Here is a 23,727-nt window from a genome sequence, read left to right as displayed (position 1 = left end):
AACTAACACAGATGACATCACACAGCTGAAAAAAAATGCTTGAATTATTGATGAATCAAATTAATAATTAACCTTGGAAGATTGGTTTGGTCAACTTTGACTCAAAATAAATGCCAAGAAGATGAAGCGGCTGCAACATGAAAAAGAAGCAATAGGAAGGGCAAGTGAAATGTGGCATCTGTGAAGGCAAAGAATATGCCAGACACCTGTGTGCACAGAGGAAACTTTACCACTGCTGAGGTTTCCTTCAGGATGAGAATAAAAGAAGTGCTTCACAGGAACTGATGAAATTCTAAACTGATAAAAACCTTACTTCTCAAAGTTGCAAACATATCAAATCTGTGCACTAGCAGACAGTATTACTCTACAGGCTGGAAGCAGTTACTTTAAATGAGAGAAACAACTAAGGCATTTGGCTTGACAGCAATTTGAAGGATGTTGGGTATTAAGTGAAAAGATTTTACATGAAGAAGGTGAAAGGAAAATGTTATATAAAGCCAAGGAATATATTGAAAAGATAATGGCAGTAACACTGCAGATGACATAACTGTTCACAAAAAGAAATGCTACAGTAAATCATGGAAATGCACCAAAGTCTGCCTAGTGGTCAACTGTTTGTTAGCTGTATGTCCTGATATTAATTCAAGGATTAATAAAGGAAGGTGGCCTGTGCAGGAATGACCCATACAGCCTCTCTTGTCTGAAAAGATATTCTGTGATGAAAAGATGAGAAATGGACAAAAACAATGGATAACCTCATTCTCTAAACAAACGATTTAACTTCTGGACAGGAATGGAGGGCAATAGTATCCTTTAGGATATTTTGTCTTCTTCAGACATACCCTACTAGACATCTACTGTATTTGAATTAACTGTAGGTACTTACTACATAACTTCATTACCTTTTTATCATGTTATTAGTAGAGTGGAATGGGGGGGGCGGGGCAGGGGTTGTCCTTTTTTTTTTCCCCGGTGATCTTTAAACAATGAAAACACAGAACCTCTCCTTCTGGTGAATCTCACTCATACAAATGGATTTGAATGACTCTTGTGTACCAGGTGGATTAGGATATCATGCATCACTTGCAGGATTCTTCACCCTAGTTCTGATACTAGGATATCATGCATCACTTGCAGGATTCTTCACCCTAGTTCTGATGTTTTCTGGTTTCACAATGAAGACAAATGCTTCTCTACTCCTTAGGGCTGGGCTTGGAAGATGATCAATTTACTGTAGATATGAAGTAAAAAGAAAATGCCTTCTCATTTTCCGTAGCCCTGCACTTCTGTTCATATGGCACTGACTGTCTACATAACAATTTAGGCCTTTTTACTTGTGTAAACATTTTGCTATGTTCTCTTTTCTGAAAAACGTTCACATATAGAAGTAGAAAAAAAAATGCTGGACCCTTTACTAATTTCTTTCCAGAACATATGTATTTTATGGATGTTGTAAGGGAGTCCTGTGGAGCTGGTCCTCAAAGGCATGCTGAAATTTGGAGCAGGGTGGCTCATGTGCAGCAATGCTCCTGCTCCCACTCCTTATGTTAGTGTATGTCATAGCAGGTAATCTACTAGATGTCCTGCAACAGCGTTAGTCCCTTAGGTGTATCAGCATCTGTTAATTGCTTTTCTCCCCACCCTTCTGAGTTGCAGTGTTTTACCCTCTGAAAGGAATTACTTCACTTCTTTCCCTCCTCAGGCAGAATTGTCTTTGGCCCTTCTGCTGTCTTGCACTTTTGCTGCTAAAAGACTGGTACCTGAGCATTTATCTGATCATCTTTTCTTTTTGGTCTTATTTACCATGTAACTGGGTTTTTCTGATTAATGTGAGCATAAGAACTACCCAAGACATCTCAAATCATTCCTATGAGAAAAGCCCAAAGTTTAAAATAGCCAGAGGTTGCAAAGTCCTTATTTAAGCATTGCTGTATGCTTTTTTTTTTTTCTTAATCTGTCCCATTGCTGTTCAGAAATGATCCACAGAATCCTGTTGCCCTATGAGAAGGGATATATATTATCAGCATAAGTATTGCTTCAGCTGCCTAGAGTTCAATAATGTAAACCACCCTGCATAAGAACTACAGGAGAAATATTAAATTCAGATCACATACCTGCCATTACAAATTTATCAGTGCAAATAATAAAAAAAGCACGTCCTTTCTGTCAAAGACTGTGCATGGATGTATGCCATTTTGTACTGGCAGCATCTAATGATATTTCAGTCTTCTCACTCACTTATCAGAAAGAAACACACTTGCAGGACTGGAAATGAACACTTTTCCCCCTTTCAAACTCATATATTATTTAAAATTACAAAATATTACTTTGAAACTTGCTACATAAATTCTGGGAAATGTGTATTACTTACCCTACTGCATAACCAAGTTAAACTCAATCCACTATGTATGGAGAACTTTGCCAGCCAGCTAAGTAGAGTCTATAGACATCTTGATAAACTTGTGCAGTTCTCAAGGACATCAATGGGGAAGAAGTGCGAAGATCAAGGGCCGTTAAGTCCCTTACAACCAATTCTTTTTATTTCAAATCTGCATGTGTGTAACTCTTTGGCTGACATACTCCTTTAACTATAGTATTGCAGAACCCTTTAAGGCCCTATTATTCAATGCGTAAGCTCCTTTTAAACATACTTTGTGCTTCGTACCAAAACTTAACTTGGTCAAGCAATCTCTGGAAATTTTTTACATGTTTGTACTCCTTTTGTTGTAGATTATCTGTAAATAAACAGGTGTATTTTTACAGATGGTTTATTCAGAATCATTTAAGCATGATGTATGGCTTCACTACATGTCTGCTCTGATTGTCAAGCATTTTTTCTATTCAGTTGCTTAAATTCCATTTTTCTAGTTCTGCCCCATGAAGCATTTCTAAACAGGAAGGACAAAAGTCAAATTACAAGACAACAAAGAAAGTATTTTGGATGCAAAGTTTTTGGCATTTCTTGTACATGTGACTTTCATCCCCTGTCACTATACATTTTTCTGAGAAGAAAAATGGTCTGCCAAATATGGAACTCAAGAGTAAAAGAAGCCTGAGCTTTAATTCAATGTTCTTAAATTCTTTTTGTTGATGACATGTATTCATTGCAAACTTTTTATATTCTTTTGTCCCTGCACAAATTTACAAAGACTAGAAGCTATCTGAAGAGAAGCATTTTTTAGTTTTCCAAACAAGTCATCACTGTTTCCCACAGGAGTCTGGCACCTTTTTGCTTTAGATGGGCAATGAATAAACGACATAGTTTATGTTGTTAATAGCAGGTTTTTCTTAAACATTCTCTTCACAGAATCCTTAACTGCAAACTTTTTATATAACAACCGTTAGTACACCTAAAAATATATTTTTAAATGATTTAAATCCTTCCTTTCTTTACTAATTTACTCAAAAGATTAAATAAACCTTCATGCAAAGCAATCTCATAAAATAATGATGAGGAAAACATAATTTTACTTTCTTTCTTTCAAAGATTTCTGATATAACAGAGATATGGAACAGTAATTACCCCCCACCCCTCACCTAAACGACAGGAGTATGGGTTTGAGATTTCCGACAGGAACATAATGCTCTCTGTCTTTCATACTCTGCTTCCTGACCTGAAGAGGTTACTTGACCTTCAGTCTTTTGGGATGCTGAATACCCATAAAAATGTGCTCTGGAAGTTAAAGAAAGGGAAGGTCTCCTAGCAGTTCATGGTAGTTGAATGGACAAGATGTCACAAGGCTAATTGAACTTCTATCCTAGCTCTATTAGTCACTTACCCCTATGACCTAAGTCACTTCTCTTCTTTGTTGTTTGCCTTCCCCTCCAAGTTTTGGATTGAAATATCTGATCAGGCTAAAATAATTTTGGGGACACATATTTTCAGAGAGCTGGACACCATGAGTGGTTGATCAATTTAAAATGATTATGTAGTGCTGCACAGGAAAGAAATCATAAAGGGCATTTAGAGAATAATTAAAAGTTTTGTTCTTTACATTGAAATTTGCTTAAAACATATGCACTTCACCTTATTCCAGACCACTGTTACTGTCTTGCAGTTATTGACACCTCCTTTTGTGCAAGTGACAGATTTTTTTGGGAGGAGGTAGGGGAAAAGACATTTTTTAAAATGGATCATTTCACTAATCTACTACACAGGCTCAAAAATATTTCTTTGGATGACGCCGAGGGGTTGGGGGATGTAGTATGAAACTGAATTCTTAGGATATCTGCTGTTACTCAGGACTCTCTGAGAAAATATGCTGAACCTTAATGAAAAATTTATAGATTTATGTATGTATATATGTTGTATGTTAAGCCCAGTGGGCAGCTAAACAGCACACATCCGCTTGCACACTTTCCCCCCCAACCGTAGTGGGGGAAAAGGAAAGGAAAATAAAAGCAAGAAAGCTTGGGGGTCAAGATAACAACAACAACAACATCAACAATTAATAATAAAAATAATAAAAATAAAAATTTAAAAAAATAATAATAAATGAAGGATAAGTGGAAGAAGAGAGAAGAAAACAAAACAAAACAAGTGATGCAAAGTCAACCACTCACCACCTCCCATGAGTAAGCTGATGCCGAGCCAGTTCCTGAGCAAAACAGGGTTAACATTCTTAAACCACCCCTATTTTCCCCTTCATTGTTGAGCATGATGTCATACAGCATGCAATATCGCTTTGACTAGTTCAGGTCATCTGCCCAGTTGTCTCCCCTCCCAACCTATTGCACAGGTTCCCAGACTATTCACTTGGAGGAGCAGAGTGAGAAACAGAGAAGGGCTTGACGCTGTGCAAGAACTGATCAGCAGAAGCTAGAACATTAGTGTGTTATCAGTATTGTTTTGGTCAAAAATCTAAAACACAGCCCCATATGAGCTGCTATGAAGAAAATTAACTCTATCCTAGCCAGGTCTAGTACAATATATATTACATAAACTTTTTTTTTTAAACTGATAGTCTTTTCTTTTTTCCCTTGCCAAGACCAAAGTCAGAGTTACTGCATATCTTTCTTCTATAATAGCTGATAAGCACTTAAAAGCAATCTAGAGACCGCAGTTCCTTGCTCTGCTCAAGGTGATTGCAGAAGAAATGCAGAATACCAAATTAAAGCCTTTGCATGAAAAAGTTTGCATTTTTTGACTTTTAAGGGGAAAAAGCATATCACAAGCTGTTGTATGAAGTGATTACCCATATGGTTCCACACTTAGAAGTTACAGAATACCTTAGGTCTTAAAATATATAATTACCTTTGCTGCAGTGTACTAAAGTATCTGTTATAGAACTGGGTGAAATTCTGTGCTCTGATACTGTGCTCAAAAAAGGATGCTTTTTGGCCAAAATTATTTGCAAATATACATTTGCAATAGACATTGATTTTTTTTTTATTTCAAATTATATCTCTCCAAAAACCTTGAAAGCACATTATAGTTCAAAGTGTTTTGTTTCAGTAGTGTATGCCTGATAAACAACTTTATATTGAAAGTCATTGTCCTGGTTTCAGCTGGGATAGAGTTAATTGTCTTCCTAGTAGCTGGTACAGTGCTATGTTTTGGATTTAGTATGAGAAGAACGTTGATAACACTGATGTTTTCAGTTGTTGTGTTTAGTCTAAAGTCAAGGAATTTTCAGCTTCTCATGCCCAGCCAGCAAGAAGGCTGGAGGGGCACAAGAAGTTGGCACAGGACACAGCCAGGGCAGCTGACCCAAAGTGGGGTATTCCATACCATGGGACGTCACATCTAGTATATAAACTGGCGGGAGTGGGGCTGGGGGGATCCCCGCTCAGGGACTAACTGGGCGTTGATCGGTGGGTGGTGGGCAATTGCATTGTGCATCATTTGTATATTCCAATCCTTTTATTATTACTATTGTCATTTTATTAGTGTTATCATTATCATTATTGGTTTCTTCTTTTCTGTTCTATTAAACTGTTCTTATCTCAACCCACGAGTTTTACTTCTTTTCCCAATTCTCTCCCCCATCCCCCTGGGTGTGGGGGGAGTGAGCGAGCAGCTGCGAGTTGCTTAGTTGCTGGCTGGGGTTAAACCATGACAGTTGTCTTGGAGACCAGCTAAAAACCAACCTCACAGGGATTTTTCATCCCATTCCCAGGACAGTTTCAACCGTCCTGGTCCTATTTGCAATGTGCAGTTCTTCTGTAACATCCTACTTTCTCTACATCCTGTAATCTATTTTTACTCCAAAGCCTACAAACTTAACATATTCTGAAAATAACAATATTCCAATCTCCTTTTCTTTTTTTCCCCCATAGATATATGTCTGAGATCCCACTGCTCACAGTAATTTGTAAAGCTTTGTTTCTGCTGACAGATGTTATACAGAACTCAGTAGAATGCAGTGTCTACACAGTACCATGGATCTTGAATGACCCCATGCAGATAAGCTCATTTGTGTTACGTGTTTATATCAATAAATTGTAGGAAGATAGTTGAACTGCATGAAATTGTTAACAATATCTTTGATAATGCACCCTGAAAATACGATCCCTGGAATATGCTACTGTTGTTTAATACTAAGGAATACAGCAGTGTAAAAAAAGGATTTTGCATCTAAAAGAAATCACATTGGTGCAAACAGACAGATTAAATATTTGAAAAGGTCACAAATTAGTTCAGCTATGCAAAACAAATTACTAGCATTATGGTCAAATAAATAAAAACCTTAAATTAAACACCAACCTGTAGAAAAATCAGGTTTTATTTATTTGTTTTCTTAGGCATATAAAGACTGTCCCAGAGGCAACTCAATGCTTTCAGGTTCTTTATTTCCTCAGGCCACCTCTACCACATCTTCTGTCTTCCTGCACCATTCTAAAGGTGTGATCAAAGTTTTTCCTTATTAGGCACTGAAAGAGGTGGACAGGTGTAATTGTGTTGGGAGGAACAATTCACTTTTAACTAAAATTTCTGAAGAAACTTTCTTGTAAGCAAGTAAAGGCTTGCTCAGTAACAGTATTGATTCCCATCAGAGATTATTGCATATTCTTCTAATGCACTGCCAGGTAGGAATTATACTTATGCACTTGGGGGAATTGCAGTAATAATAGATGATTCACATGGCTCTGTACACAGGACTGATAGTGATTAGTATATAGAAATAGCAGTTTGTGCATTGTCCATGGGCCATGTTCTTCTGATATTTATAAATGAAGAAAAATAAATGACAAACTGGTTAAAAAAATATTAAAATTTGCATATTTCTACTGCATTTTATTTGGCAAAGTGTTTGAATCTTCCTCAGTCTTGATGCCTGGGATGATTTTGCTCAAATCCTTCTCTGGTACTATTGTAATACAAATTCTACCAATTAATAATCACAAAAAAAATTTGACATTGACAAAACAGTTTGCTGAAAATATCTAATTCAGCTCTTATACTTTGAATGACTGACTCTTGTTCCTCTTTCAGCCTTGCTACCTGTCAGCCTTTCTGCATAAACCAGTCTCATATTTAGCAGACACCAAGACTGCTGAAGTCAGTTAGTACTGCTGTTTATTTTAAGAGAAGGAAGGACCTCTGGTTGCTAGCTGACTCTACAGATGTTCACAATGCATTCTAGGTAAAACAAGACCACATAAGTAAGCAGGGTTTGGCAAATTTTTCAAATTGTGCATTGAAAATTTAGCACATTGTAACTGCAAGTAATGTGGATGTTTATATCATAACCTTGCATGTTAACATTACTCAAAGATAAATGCCCTTGATAAACCCCATCATTTTCACACTTTAAGTGTAAAGTGTTGAAATAAAAAGCTGATGAAGCACAAAGTGTTGAAGTAGCATGTTATTGTCAACATTTTATCTGTAATTTGCCATTTATTTCAACACTTTATATAGTACATCAAAAACTCTTCTGTCAAGTAAGTGTTTGAAGGCCTGAGGACATAGAGGTGGCTCTGAGCAGCAGCAAACACTGGGGCACCACTGGTGGGTCAGAGATCATCAGGAGAGGAAGGCTGAAGTAGCTGTGAACATTACAGAGCTAAAGACCACAGGAGGATCTGTGGAGATCCAGATGCAGTGAAGGTGTGAAGAAGCACTGAGGGTGTTCCAGACAGAAAGTTCTTCAGGAGCAACATGACACTAGACAAGGATAGCAGGACACAACCAGCCATACACCTTTCATACAAGAGTATGAACGTGTAGTGGAGAGGGATCACTACCTGCTCATAGCAGGATGCCTGGGTACCAAGATGAATTGCACTGACCCAGTCGATCCTCGATATGTCATGGGCAAGCCTCTCCCTTGTGTGCAATGGAAAATTCCTTAGACAGTGCCATCCATGCTTCTGAGGCCCATTGTCACCTTTTGTGTAATATCACAACCATTTCAGAAAAAAGACATTGGTTTAAAGGTTTTTATGGTAAATTAAGGGCTTGTCTACCTGGTAGTCAAATTAATTTGAGATCTGAATTTAAAGTGTATTAGTTAAAGTGCATCGAATCCTCATGTGAGCATCTTTTGAAGTGAACTAAGTGAAATACTGCCACTATATTTCTGAGGCTACCCACATGACTGTTTAATGTTCTCTAAATACTCTGCTTCAGATTCAGATCTTTAATTAATTCAAACTAATACATCTTGATGTCTTTGATTCAACTTCCTTGGAAATAAGCTTTTTAACATTTTTTTTTGGTCAACTGCATTAGAGAAAAAGGTAGGAGTAGGCAGGACAGTATTCCCTATTTCTTCATCTTCCAGAGTTGCATCAGTACTAGTGTGTGTGAGAGAAGGCAGGGAGATCAAAAGAGTGCTCCCTGGCTCTTTTCTTTTTTCTTCCTTATCACGTTCTCCCAATCCTAGTGCTATTTGGTCCAGGAAGCACTTCAGCTACCTTAGTCCTATTGTGATCACTTTGCGGTACCTAAGTGCCTAAGGTATGAGATAGTTCAGTAAGTCCCTAGTGAGCTGGGTTCAACTTGTGCCTCACAGGCTTTGTGAAGAGGTGTGTTCTTATGAGACTTGGACATACAGGAGATGGTACTATTTTCTCAGGATTCACCAGGGGATTACCCAGTGTTGGACTAGGCTTCAGTACTGGTACTTACAGGTACTTTAACAGCAACTCATACTGTTTTCCTGGCAGGAAAAGCAGAATTAAAAAACTCCCCCCCCACGCCTAGAGTTTCACTAGCAAATTGAATAGGAGGGAAGAGCTCTTTTAACTTAAAGGCAAATATGTTTCCATTAACTGGTACTAAAACCATACATTCATATAGTGGTGAGAACGTGGTAAGCTCCTGGCACAGAAAAAGAATAAATAAAACAGCATATGCTCTACAAAAGCTGCTTGAGCACACTTCTATATTTTTCATACTTATATGGAAATCCAGTGCCAGCAAACTATTATTCAACTACTTACAGACTAAGCAAAATTAAAGCACAGAAAACAGCCTAATTTAGGCCTGATATTGCAAATAAGGCACTAAATGAGGTAACCTTGTGCTGGGAAAACAACAGGTTTTTTTAATATGTTCTAAGACACAGGAGCTACATTTCCACAAAACAAATATATATTTGTACATTTAAATATAAACCAACTACAACTAAAACATAAATTCATTTATTTTTCCTATTCTGGACAAGGTCCTTTAAGATAAACAAAAATTCTGTTGTCTTACCGATGTGATTTCTTCTCTGGAGAACACAAACTAAAATATTTAAAGTTCTTCAGTGTTCCATTATGGCAGTTATCTGTTCATTAATTGCTGGGAAATTGAATCTCTCAGGGGTACAAACTGAGATGAAACCCAACTGTGTTGAGTTACATTTAGTGACATCGTACGACAGTGTATTCTACACTGATCTGGCACATCTGATCACATACTTTGTATTATTCAGCACATTTTGAACCAATGGAGCAAAATTATTCTGTCTTAATTCTGTTCACTTGTGCAGAACTGCTCTAAGGAGGAGTCTGAACCAGTGGCTTTTCATTTTCTGAGGTCTTTATCAAGGTGACATACTACTTCTCAAATAAACCCATGATTCAACATAACGGTTGAAAGTTACCATAATGGCTAGCTTTAGCAAGTGTCTCTGAAAATGCCTGAAGAATTTGTCTAGTTTCTCAGAATCCCCTAAAATCAAACATAATAGGAAAGTACAGAAAACATAACAATATTTTGTGACACCCCCTAATTTTTTTTGTCTGTAATTTTTACCAGTCTTCATATGCAAAAAAACCCCAAGTAAACCCCCAAAACAACCCCCCCAAAACTCCAAAGGTAGTTGTTTTATAATCATATTTTACCCTCTCGCCTAGCCTAGCCTTTTCTTACTTTTTTTGGTTAGTGAAATAGAGGTTTTGGTAAGAAATAATCTTCCGTTTCCAGTTTACATGCCTCATGTGACCCCAGCATGACTTTAAGAAGATGATTCCCTGGGGCAGGGTGAGTAGATCCCTCTGCTTACCCTAGCCGATGTGTAGTGATGCCACTCTGCTCTCTTTCTTTCCTCCTTTTTCCTTCCCACTCCCAACCACATGCTGCTGCTGCATACCTCGCACCAGTTGTGGACTCCACTGTGAGCTAATCCAATTCATTAACCTTGCAAAAGGACAATACAGAAAAAAAAAAAATTTCTACTCTGTGAATTGAATCAGCTCCAGGAAAGCTCTAATGAGCGCTGGAGCCTGTGACAAGGAGGGGTGGAACTACAAAAGGGAGCTAAAATACATGCAGAGAAGGGAAGACCTCTGGCTTGGTAACAATGGTCTCTTAGACTGACTAAGTTTTGCATGGAAACATAGCTTAACTGACTTTGTAAGTAACTCATTGCTTGATTATCACTCACCTGCAGTCCACACTGGGAAAATGAGTTCACTGTTGTAAGCTGCTCCCACTTGAAAAGAAGATTATCCAGGTTACTGATTCTTAATTACACTCTCTTGTTGCCTTTCTCCTAACAAGAAATGAAACAGCCTTTTGGTATGTCATTGCTAATTTCAGGCACATGTAGAAATAAAAAGGTAAAAGTGAAAGGCAAATATTATCTACAAAAGAACTGTCATCCTCCAACAATATTTATTTTGCAGACTGATGTGCGTATGTATAGAGATGTCTATTAGTACTCTAGCCCCATTACATGGGATTCTATTTAACCATCAAAATGAGACTCTTACTTCAGGTCACAAATTAAATGTTTGGTCCTGGGAAAAACTTAGAAGCAGTGAATTGATTGTAACCAAATAGCAACTTCTGACATACTTTCAGGCTGCAGCCTGAAAACTGGAAACATTGGAGACAACTATCTGATGCCACTGAAGATCAATACAACCCAAGACCAAGCACTCTCTGTTTCATAAACTTTATCTTTTCTCATAAGAAATGCCTGACTTCTCTGGTGCAGCAGGGCAGGCAGCGAGAGGCTTAGTTATATAATAGGTTCTATATTAATAGTTGCTTGACACTGATTTTTATACCCTGCATTTAAGGATATTCATTTCAGAGGAAAGTATTTCTACTGCACTGATTGCAGGGAGGCTCGTACTGTGGAGACTGTTTCAAACAGCGTAATTAAATGATTTTCAATCATTCTTATGCCAAAACACTCATAGATTTACACCTACCTTCAATACTTTGAGAAGGTTATCTACACTGCATTGAAGATAAATGGCTGAATGCAAATGCAGGAGATTCGACCGGTGAAAACAGTCCTTACTGCCACTGCGCTGGAGGCTGAGTGCAGCAGCACATCCCCTTTTCCCTTGTGAGAGAGAGCACGGGCTGTGCCCGCTCCTCACCAGTGCTGCCTACAAGAGGGGCTAGAGCATCCTCAGACCTTCCTCCCTGCCGTACGAAATCTAACCATTCTAATGAAGTCAGGTCATGGAGATCCAACAAGCTGTAGAAGATTTGCCACATAGACCTTGCAACATTTAGCCCTTCATTTCTTTCTTATGGGACGATATGGCTTCTGTAACTATCGCATTGGAAGCTATGGACAAAGAAATGAAGAGGTGAGGCCTGAAGCAGTCTGCACCAGGGGACCTGATGCAAATGCACAGGCTGCTCTCTTTAAAATGTGAGTAAAAAAAGGTTTCTGTGAATTGAAAAGGACATGTCAAAGAGAGTGATAGGCTTACCCATGGGTAAATGCACCAGTGTTGGAGTAGGTCTGAAGCACTTTAAGGGCTTTGTCAAGTTTTCAGAATTTCTCTTTTTTTGGAGCTGGGACAGCTTAACTTGCTGTGGGCCAAGCTATTTCTCATTCTTCCCCCAACCACCTCACCACCTCATTCTGCATTTATTCTCACTAGTCACAGCTGTGAAAAAGGGTTTTGTTACAAAATGCTGATCCCGTGAAAACTAATGATATTGGTTTCAACTGAAGTTTCATCTGGAACAGCTTCTCAGGGCTAGGATGGAGTTTCTGCTTGAAGTGAACACACTGAAGTTTGGACTAGTTATTTCAGTGGATGCCTTCCAGGCATACGCTATTGACTTCTCAACAGCTCTCACGCTAAAGGAATGCACACAAAAAAATGTAAATTTTCTATTACACTCTAAACTGGAAAGACCGTTTGTAACAAGAGAAGCTAGGAAAGAGGTTCTGAAAGATCTAATCAGGACTATTTAGCAATCTGTTTATTACTTTCTGAGGACTGAAGAAAAGAGGAAGAAAACAAGAATCCACAAACCAGGAACAGAAGTGTTGTATGTTGTATTTTGTTTTATCCATAATATGGATAAAACCCATCTTAAGGTCTAGTGGTCATTTATTAGTAGGCTAGAATGAAACAATGGGAAGAGAGAAAGGGTTAAATTAAATGGATGTCAGGGTACAGCCTTTAGGGTTTATCTGCATTACCGTGAGATAGACCAGAAGTAAGAAACCCCTGCCCAGTTTAATTGTGTTTTATAGCAACCTGATGATCAAGTGAGATATAAGTAAGTATAAAGGAGGTAGAGCAAAGATTGTGGTTTGTTTAAAGTGAAGGAAAATGATGTGCAGCTGAACTTCTCAAAGGTGTTGTTTTTCTAATACTTCCTTATTTTTTCTGAGGTCCTGCCTCAAAGAAGAAGTAAAAAGGACAGCCCTTTGCATATGATAAATACTTCGGAGATGTTTGGACTAAAAGACTTTATTTTTGCAAATTATTAGTACAGATCAGAGTTTTCTTGTTTAGCAAAGACAAAACTTGATTTTTGTTTCTTTAACACTGGGATACTAAACTTCAAATCCTCTCTTTCTTGCTGTATGTGAGCAGGAATATGCAAAAGCATTTCCACAGTTCAGGATAGCAAACCATCAGGTGGTTCTTGGTCAACCTTCCCTATCAAAGCTGTTCCAGTTGGCATAAATTACTTCAGTACTAATTGAGACAGAGCAAAAAAAGAGAACAAGAACAGCTTAATGGCTTTGGAATGCTTCTAGTGCTTTGTAGGTGCTGAAGTGAAGTAACTAAATTATTGGCTGAAGAAATTTACCTACTCTCAGTGAAAATATAACCACTTTACCTCGTTTCTCTTTTTTTTAAAAGAAGGGAGATTATGTTCCTATAAGATTTCAATGTCCACCATTGTAGTAGTACAGAGGTTATCACAAAGAAATTAAAAGCATATATATGACTTCTCTGCATAACTACTTGTTTCCTTGCTTTTGCTTATGCTAGCTGCAAATAAACCCCTTTTGTCTGAATTAGGAGTGATTTTATTTATTTATAGCTGGATTTCTCAGCTAGACATGTAACTGAAGACATACTGTGATAATTCTTTGCCAGCTAACTGGACTATAATGTATTTCCACACAGGCTTGTGGAGAAACAATAGCCATCTTGGTATGATTGCACACTGTATTTTGCTTCAGTACAGATTAAACTAATATGGGCTTTCAGAAGCGGGTTCTGGTTACTCAGGCAAGCTACAGACTGGGCACACTGTCTGCACCTTTATTTTCTCTGTGCTGCATATTTCAGTATGTAAAGCAACTGAACATCAGTGTCAGTATATTGAAGTAAAATTGACAGAGCATGTTACAAATAAAGTTAATAAAGGGATCTTTTGGAGTTAGCTTGCTCATGATCCCTGAATTGTTTTCCCTATTTTAAAATAAAAGGGTACCGAGCTAAAAGTTTACAGTTTAACAGATACGTTTAAAAACAACAACAAAAAAGAGGTTAAAACATTGCAAATCTGATAGGTAATTCTTTTTCAAGTTTTCACATTAAAATACAGAAAACTTCTAATAAAATATTCATGAACAAGTTCTGTAAGAAACATCAGTCATGTAATAAATGGGCTTCATAAGTGAAGAAAATGTTTGCATATTAGATAAACTACTGATAATCCCCATCCCTGTAATGGATCCAATTGATCTAGAAGATTTTCAATGGATTCAAATACCAACCTTTAAGAAGCGAGAATTGAATCAATTTGTATGTTACACATAAACTGACAAAGATGAATTAAGCTGTTTTATCTAGCATAATCTTCTCTGGATTATTCATACGTTACCTTCATCATGTCTCATGAAGTAAGAGTGATTCAAGTTTTCTTTACCATTGTGCCTGTCATCCTGTCATCTTTTAATGTCAATGCTGTGTTTATTAGGGACATTTTGCACAGGAGGGGGTTCATTTCTGCCTTTCAGTCAGTGAAGAGAGAAAATATCACTGTGTCCCTGCATTTTTGCATGGCATCACACCAACATAGCAAGTTGGTGACTAACTGTGCTGTCATAATAAGAATCAAGGATTTATAAAATGTATTTTGTTGTAACTTCTAACTCTGGGTTTTTTTTCATTGTTTAATGACTTTCCTTTTCTATTCTCACACTGCTTCATATGGTGCAACTAAAAGTCTGCAAGCAAAGGGTGGGCTGAATGAACCACCAAATCATTATGGTTGCAAAAAGTTCATGAAAAATTGTATTCCATTAGGGAAGGAGGGAAAAAATAAAAAAAAACCATCAGAGAAGCAGAGCAGTGAACTGACATGACAGTCATGACACCTCCAGTTAGAAGCTCTGCATCAACTGTACACATTGTGTAAAAACACACTCATAACTACTGAAAAAGTGAGTCAGAAATTGTGGCCATGAATCCATTCACTGAGACATAACTTATTAAGCAAGATCTCTAGGTAAGATCACTATATGATTGGTATAATCAACTTTTCTTCCCTAGCACTTTGTCATAGTTGGAATTGTAGCTTTTCACCAAAGTGGTCTCCATTTTAAGTGTGAACATTCCCAAAGATCAAAGCAAAACATGAGAAATGTAAAATGCATGTGTACTTCTTGAAGCTATAAGGTAGTTTTCAGAGGTAAAGAACATATATATGCTTGTATCTTTCATATACCTTGGAGATAATGTTTTTCAGGATGCTATTAACATCTAGGTTGAGTCTGGGGATAAAACATATGCATAATAGTTTTACAAAACTGAATCCATGGGCAGCAGAGCTCCACAGAGCTGTTCATCCTAATAAACATAAACTAGTCTCTGTAAGATTGGGTCCTTTATCCTTTAAAATTTGTGCTTTCTGCTTGACCGCAAGTGCTAGCAAAAATTTAAATTACCTTTTCTTGCCCCTTCAACCTCAAATACTGGATATAGCAACTTTTTAAACTTTTTGGTATTTTATTGACTTTGATAATACACAGTTGTGCATAGAAACTGACTGGTTTGAGCATAAATCCCTCATCTTGCCAAGACAAGGATGGGAGGTGAACTGCAATTTAAACAAACAAAAAAAATCATTGACCATTCAGCCATATGGAAATAATTTCATGGTCAAGCTATGCAAGGAGTGGAAGGAGCCCATCTTTGAACGATTCATTCAGTTATTCAGTTATTTACAGGAGCTTCTTTAAGTCACTTTATATTCATAAAAGATGACATAAGAAGAATTTAAGCACCAAAATTCAATATTGTAATGGAAATTTCCTTTCCAGTGCCAGTCATAGGGCTGTGGGGGTGTTGCCTTACCTGAGCAGTGAAGTTCTGGCCATGACTAAAGGCAGGCTGCTGTCCCTGTGGAGGAGCACTTTGTCTCAGGAGCTGGGCATTAACACTGTAATTCTGCTCCAGAAGCTCTTTTCTTTGCCTCTAGGGACTAGACTGACACACACTGTGTACATTAATGAAGAAATCAGATTATGAGATTTATTTACAGTAACACTGGTAACGAGAAACCAAGATAAAAATAAAACTAGAAAAAAGAATAGACTAGAGTTGAAAAAAATTGAGTCATGGAGAAGTCGGAGCTCCCTGGGGAGAATGGCTTAGAATTAAGAACCTTTCATAAGAAATAAAATCAAAGATTTGCTAACGGCCGTCAGGTGGATTTGTGGGTGAATGGCATATTGTTCTTTGCATTCTTTCATGTGATATGTTGCTGTCTTTTTAAGCAGACTCTAGGAGTTTTTTAAGCATGTTTCCAGCTAATCAAAATCAAGTGGCCATAGAACAGGAAAGAATAAGCAGTAAAGTTGATATATTTGAATCTAACATTAAAATTCAACAATAATCCTTCACTCCTTGAGTGTGCCTCTATTTTATTAAGTATTTCAATGCAATATAATTAATTTATTAGTAGCAATTAACGTACTGGTAGCAATATCCTTGAACAAGGGCTGTAACTCAAGAAATCATGCTTCATAAAAAAACCTACTGTGCTTCTAGTGACTCCTGCATAATTGGAGACCTGATACCCAAATATTGGAAAGTCAATACGAAATTAAAATGTATTAATCAGGAACTAGAACAGAACTTATTATGCAGCAAGTATTATATATTATAAAGAGCTGCTATAGCATATGCACAATATAAGCTGATGAGAGCATTTATTGGGTCTTTGATTTATTTATTTTCTAATTTTAACAAACCACTTACAGGCATGCACAGTGCCTTTGTTTTCTTTGTGACAATCTGACACATCTTGGGAAAGCAAGTTCACTGTTCATTAGAGAAATACCACCCAGAGGATCCTTTCAAAAAGCTTTGTGTATTCCATCTGGAAGAAAGAAGTCTGAATGTTTTCCATAGCCTTGCACTTCAATTCTGATGTACTGTCATTACCAGTATTGCAGGAAAAAAAGTGATATTTCTTATTGTACTGCCTTGTAGACCAGTGTCACTAGGGAAATATCACAGCCTGCTTTATAGGCAACTGTCCTATTTCAGATGCAGGTACATCATAAAGACCTTTTTATCTGACAGGCTTTCTTGGAGTGCAATACTTTTCACCCAGGTGAGAGACTCCCTTTATTTCCCCTATACAATAAAGTGTATCCCCAATTTACCACTGCTTTTTGTCCATTTATAATTTAATAACAGCTTTACTCTCTCGAGTTTTAAAAAATCAAACAGCTTCTTCTCAGGGTGTTGGTCATTGCCCTCCATTTTCTTTTTACCTTAAACCCCGCACAATTAACTTCAGTCACCTTAAAAGCCTTTCACACAACACATTGCTCCAGTTGTTGAAGCATATGTAATTACATCCAACAGAACCTGTCCTGGGGCAAGCTGATTTCATGCAATTTTTATAGCACCTTTTTTCATTATTTAAGCAAAGTGAAATCTTTAGGAGAGTGTGATTAAACTGAAATTGGAACTATTAAAGGTACGGTATTCTGAGAAAAGGCAGACTCCCGCCTTCTTTACAAGTAGAATTTTTTTTTCTTTATTTTTTGTAAGCAAGAAAAAGTTCATTCTGCTTGGCACAGATATTGGCCACATATCCAAGGCTTTCATCATTATGATTTTTCATGAGTCCATATTAGGATTTATTAGTACTTTATGGCTTGGGTTGTAGTTTAACTCAGTGGAAATAGAACCAGTGATTAATATGACATTACAAGCCTGTCTAAAATCTTTTCTGATTCTGAAAATTTGTATAAAACAATCTGAGGAGTTAAAATGAGTCAGGCAAATGTTATGCAAACAATTCCAGTGAGGTGTTTCTTCAGCCTTAAGAACTCATAATAGCCAGTACAGAATACATGGATAAATGTAAACTGATTACTAAAGCTTGCTGGGATGGGAATTTCTGCTTCATGGGACATTCCAGATTGGATGAGAACAAAACACCAACACTACAGCCTCCTGCTTTGCAGAACAAACTATTTTGGGCCCATAACCTCACCCATGATCAGGCAAACTGGGCAGCCTGCCAGGCAGCTGGGGAGTTGGGCAGCAGGTAAATCAGCCAGCAGGCAAAAGGAGGGCTAGGCAGGCAGCCAGCCAGGCAGCTTGCAAGTCCATCTGCCAGTCAGGCAGCCAAAAAGCTGGCAAGCCAACATGCTGGTTGTCTCCCCAGCTTCCCAGCAGGACAGGCTGGGAGCTGGTCAGCCAAGCAAGCCACCTGCCTGCCAGAGCAACAAGCAGGATAGACCTGCTGCCTGCTGCTTTCTGTCAATGGCTCTGAAGGAATGCATGTATTCCTGTGGAAAGCGCCAGTTCTAGTCTTCTGACATCCAGCTATTCCAGGAGAATACATTTAATCGGCTCTACTTCTTACAAGAAAAATGTATATTTAATACATTGAGTTACAGACAGCTACAATGCAAGACTTGGTTGTTTACAGAAAGACTCAGGTACAATTTAGGATTAAAATTATGAAATGTAATCCACCTGGTGCTTGGTTGCATTTAGCTCACTGCTCAAATTTGTATTTTCAAGGTGTTCTGCTGCTGTGCATTTGCAGAAGTATGTATGTCATGTTCAGCAGCTTGCCACCTTCTGCCTCTTAATTCCACATGGCATCAAAGAATTAGACATTTTTCTGCCTCAGTTTCTGCTTAAATTTTATCTGGTGCATGTTCTTGGAGTACATCTAGGTGTTCCTAGAACACACGTGGATGGATTGCACACTGATGCTGAAAAAAGCAATTGCAGCTGCTGCTTAGAAAAATGGTTATTCCATTTACTAAGGGCAGGACAGACCTGTGTTCTCCTTCTGCCTGAAGGATTTGAAACTCATACCTAATTTGCTGGAAGGACATCATAAAGACAATGTTTGAAGGAAATACGTAGTGGAAAACTTTGCCTGCCTAGAGGTGATGGCGCCATGGCACAAATTATTCAAGATGAGAGCATGGAAAGATTATGGCCTTCACCTCTGCTTGGAGGCTGGCGCTCTGATTCTTACTTCAGGGCTGTTTCTGTATGTTATCACAAGCGGTCTCTGCATAAAAATGAAGAATGTGGTAAGAATAGGGACTGGAACTCTCATCTGCCTATTTGCAGATAAGTACCCACACCACTGGACATATAGAATTATTCATATTTACCTTTTTCCCCTGAAATATTTTATTTCTCTTGAGCATCTCAGCTTCAGCAGTCAGGGTAGAAAGTACTATCCCATCCACCCTGTTTTATAACCTTGGGAAGGACACTCACACCAGTGTCTCACAGATGATCTGTTTATATAAAAGTTGGGCAATGCTGTTTCTGCTTGGTGTGCCTTAAAAGATTGATCTCCTGTCAGAAAGAAAGTCTGTGGGCTCGAGCTCAGGAGAAGACTCCTTTGCCCTGAGTAAAAAGCTTCAGCTCCAGAAGGCGGCAGTCCTGGAGACATGTCTGGGGCCACTTGATTAATCCTTTGAATTCCTTCATGCAGTGGTCACAATCCCTAGGACTCAGTTTGTGATGCCCTTCCCTCACCTCCCAAATCGTTATGTCCCTGTTACTCTTAGGGCTATATGTCAAGGTCAAGAGGGGCTATATGCCAAGGTCAAGAGGACGTAACAGCAGCATGTCCCTAACTTTTGTATTTCTTTTGTGCATGTAAGTGTGCGCAGGCATACGTGTGTTTGTGTGTGTGGACCAGGATTATACAATAGATCATATTACAGGATAATGAGAAAAACACTGTAGCTGCTACAGAGCTCAGGGTTTATTAGCACTGTTAACTGATCTTGTATTAGCATCACAGAGCTGCGATTCAGTAGCACACTGTGAAGATGCATGACCTGGAATCTTGCTCATATTGCTGTTTGCAGCATCTGGGATCTAGCTATATATTGACTATCCCAGACTGGATCTCATATCTGTGCGTGAAAGACTCAGTATATTTTGAATTATACACAAGGTCAAACCCAGGAATGAGTAGGATGAGAAAGGAGGAATTCTGCTGGTTTTGACTTCTAATAGGAAGAGTAGAAGAGTCAAGGGAATGACATATAAAAGAAAGATTTAGGAAGACAGAAGAAGAGGAAACAAGCAAGAAATAAACAGAATAAAAGCATAAAAGGAGGTTAAGGCTTTAAAAAGGAGAAGGTATATGCTTTTTATGCTTTCCTTCTTTTGTGAGTTGAGCATTTTGTTGTTCACAAGATTTTTCTTTCATTTAATTAAATATTTCTATTCTTAGAGACTTGTTTTTTACCTCCTACCTTGTGAGAAAGAGGACAAAGATAAGGCTGAAGATAACACTTTTTTTCTTTTTTGAGCAATAGCTGTGGTATTAGATATTATAACACTCAAGCAGGATGTGATATTGATCTTTTACTGCTATTTGGGCAAACATAATTATAGCTCTCTTTTGTTTGCATTGCTCGGTAACATTACAGGGTCTGACAGCTGTATGAACATCTCAGAAGAAAAAAAGAAACTTGTGAGAAGATTGTTCAGATCAAGTTTTGTGAGGTATATGCGTTTTTTATATCTTGCTTTGTACTGCAGCTAAACTCACTAGGCAAATTCATATCATGGCTTATTTACAAATCAGTAATATTCTACTTACATATACAAGATCGGAATATAAATTATAATGTCCTGCTGGAATTTGAAAACAAATGGAGGAACTATTAAGAAAATAGGTAAGATGCTCAGAAGACGAGACAGAAGTCTTGGAGTCTCTTCCTTACTGCCACTATCTTATTTCATGACCCTTAGAAAGTCACTTCATCTTCAGCCCTATTTTCTCTGTAGTCCTTTGTTTGCTTTATCTAGTTAGGCTGTAAACTTCTAGGATAGAGACTATGTCCCTCTTTCTCTGAGAGCTAAGTGGTACCATAGTGGTTGGAGAGTCTCAAGTGACATATTAATATGCATAAAACTAATAGATAATTCTGCCAATACATTTGCCAATACAAATTATTCTGAATTGGGTAAGTTTGTAAGTCATGAGAGGACTGTGACTTTAAATGATGCACTTCAGAAAGCTGAGGATTAAACAACAACATCAACTCTGCAACAGTAAGGCAGAGAATTTAAACCATGGGTGCTTCTGTATACCTTATGTTGTGTAATACTTGCAGTAGATATGTTTTTCTTCTTAGAGTGGATTGTGCTGGTTTTAATGTTTTTTAAAGCTGATATACAGTGGAGAGGGGGCATTTGTTCTACCAAAGAGACAACTGATGTTGTTACAGGTTGCTGTTATGAAACATAGTTTGTTATATTTTTGAAGTGTCTCTATTAGAATGGGAAAGGTCTTGGTCTCAGCACAACAGTCAAATGCAGGCTTAAATCAAGTCAATACATAGGTAACTCACTGATGTCAAAAGAACTGCTATTGTTTTTAAAAAGTTAAGCATGGTTGCATTATTTTTCCTCAGTTAGCATTGAATGAGTCCAATATATTTGTATTAAATATTTACCTTAAAATGTTTCTCTAAAGTTCAGTCTCGCAGCCACTGGAGGTGAGAAAACCTGCCTGGACATAGACCCATGGCTGTGATCTTACCACTAGTGCATTTTGATGTGATCATGTCATTTAAACTCTCTTTCTGTCATCCATTTACAAAATGATTAAGTCTTAACTGCAGCACCTGACAGAATATTTAAATAATTAATTAGAAAGAACACACAGATCACTGAATGAAGCTATTGTTAAAATAACTACAGAACACAGCTATTGTATTGTTACTGCAGATGCATAAATAAAGACCTGCCTTTGGAAGGTGGCTATTATTAAATATTTGCATGAATTTCAGCTTCATAGACAAAGCAAAAAACTGACTGTTGGATATTAGCAACCAGGCTTCCATAGGTATTGTCCCAAGCATTTTACAAAATGCCTTTTTTTTATATTTTAATAATTTGTTTCATAACCTTGTCCTAATTAAGTAGAAGCTGAACTGCAGAGAAAAATTAGATTTGATTCCTTTATCTTCTTTGTTACATGCAATTTATGAATATAATCCTGTAGCACTTGCTTCCTGATTCACAATTCATGGGTTAGAAGACTGAACCTTCAGGTAATCATTCAAGATTTGGGAGGTGGCAGAGTCATTGATATCAACACATTAAAAATATGAAGGCTGCTGCACAAAGAAGTAAGAGTTGAAGAGATTGGAGCCATAATGGTCCTGCTTGAATCCTGTTAAGAAACATCTGAAATGTGAGCAACTTTCAAATGGTGAAGAAATGGAATAAATCTAAAATCTTTCAATTAATATTGATAATATAACTCAAGATTTTTGACAAGACAAGGTATCTTGGGGTAACTAGCAATAAGTCTTTATTATTTGACAAGCACTCCACTGACTTGATGGCTTCACTGGATTTAAAATGGGTCTATGCAAACATAATAAAGGAGTCTTAGATTTTGCAGAAAGAAAATTTATTTTACCAGGATGGAACCTACCTCTTTTTCCTATAGTTGCATATATAGTGCTTCAAATAGCTTATTGACTAACCTTGAGAGAAGATCATAAAAAGCCTTTCATCTCACACTGAATTATGATCATACTGGCTCACTCCAGTACCACATTAAACAAATGAAATTAGGTGAGCCATCATAGGAGATGTCAAAGTTCAAACAACAACAGCTTTTTTTTTTTTCCCTAAGAAAAATATTAAAGTATAATGTCTTGCTTGTATTTAAAGATGTATTTCAGAGACCAAAAGAAATCAGAATGTGATTTAAGAAGACCCAATTCCTATGCTAAAGTACTTTGGATAAAAGCAGTAGGGAAATAGAGCAAAGGGTTGTGAACTTGCAGAAGTATTGCAACAGGATGAAGAGATATCTGTTGATGTGAGAAGATAAGGCAAAATAAGGGAGACACAGATGAAATAGAAGAAGGTAGGTATTTGTTTGCTTTGATCGTTTCAGTGTGCTTTTTCTTTCATTTCTTGAGTCATAACTTAAATAACTTTTCTTGCCCTTTTTGTGTCTTTTTAATTTGATATGGATTTTAGCTTACTTTCTGTTTTCTGTATCAATCCATTAGAAGAACACTTTATGAAGTCACAGAGTCTGCAAAGCACTTGAAAAACTCATCTAGTTCATCCTTGGCTGAAGGCAGGATCAACTATACCTATATCATTCCTAACAGATGTTTTTCCTAACCTCCACTGAGAGTTACTTTACAGCTCACCTGGACAATCCTTTCATAGGCTTTAAGATGTTAACAATTAACATTTTCCCTTATGTTTAATCTGAAACTGAAAGTGCTTGTAATTTATCAACTGCCTTTTTGAGTACTTTGAGATGAAATTCAGCTCATCAGTTCCAACAGATTAAAAAATACATATCTAATGCAAGTACTTTCCACCTGTTTCTGCAGCAGGCAGAGACCACAGTCCCATGTCATTGATACTGGCTGTGATAGGTGTCTGATGACAGCTAGCCTTCTTGACAGTGTCATGAAGATCTTAAGCACTATTACCTTTGCAGAATTTGTCAATGGCTTTTCTTCTCCATTTAAGAGTGGACCAGTGTTTTCTTTCCTGATTTTCTAATTATTACTAAATTTATATTTATCTGTGTTGTTTCTGGTGAGACTTTTTCGCTGTTCCCAA

The sequence above is a fragment of the Buteo buteo genome, chromosome 3 (assembly GCF_964188355.1).
Source record: "Buteo buteo chromosome 3, bButBut1.hap1.1, whole genome shotgun sequence".
Lineage (NCBI taxonomy): Eukaryota > Metazoa > Chordata > Aves > Accipitriformes > Accipitridae > Buteo > Buteo buteo.
This window is presented reverse-complemented; position numbering follows the sequence as displayed.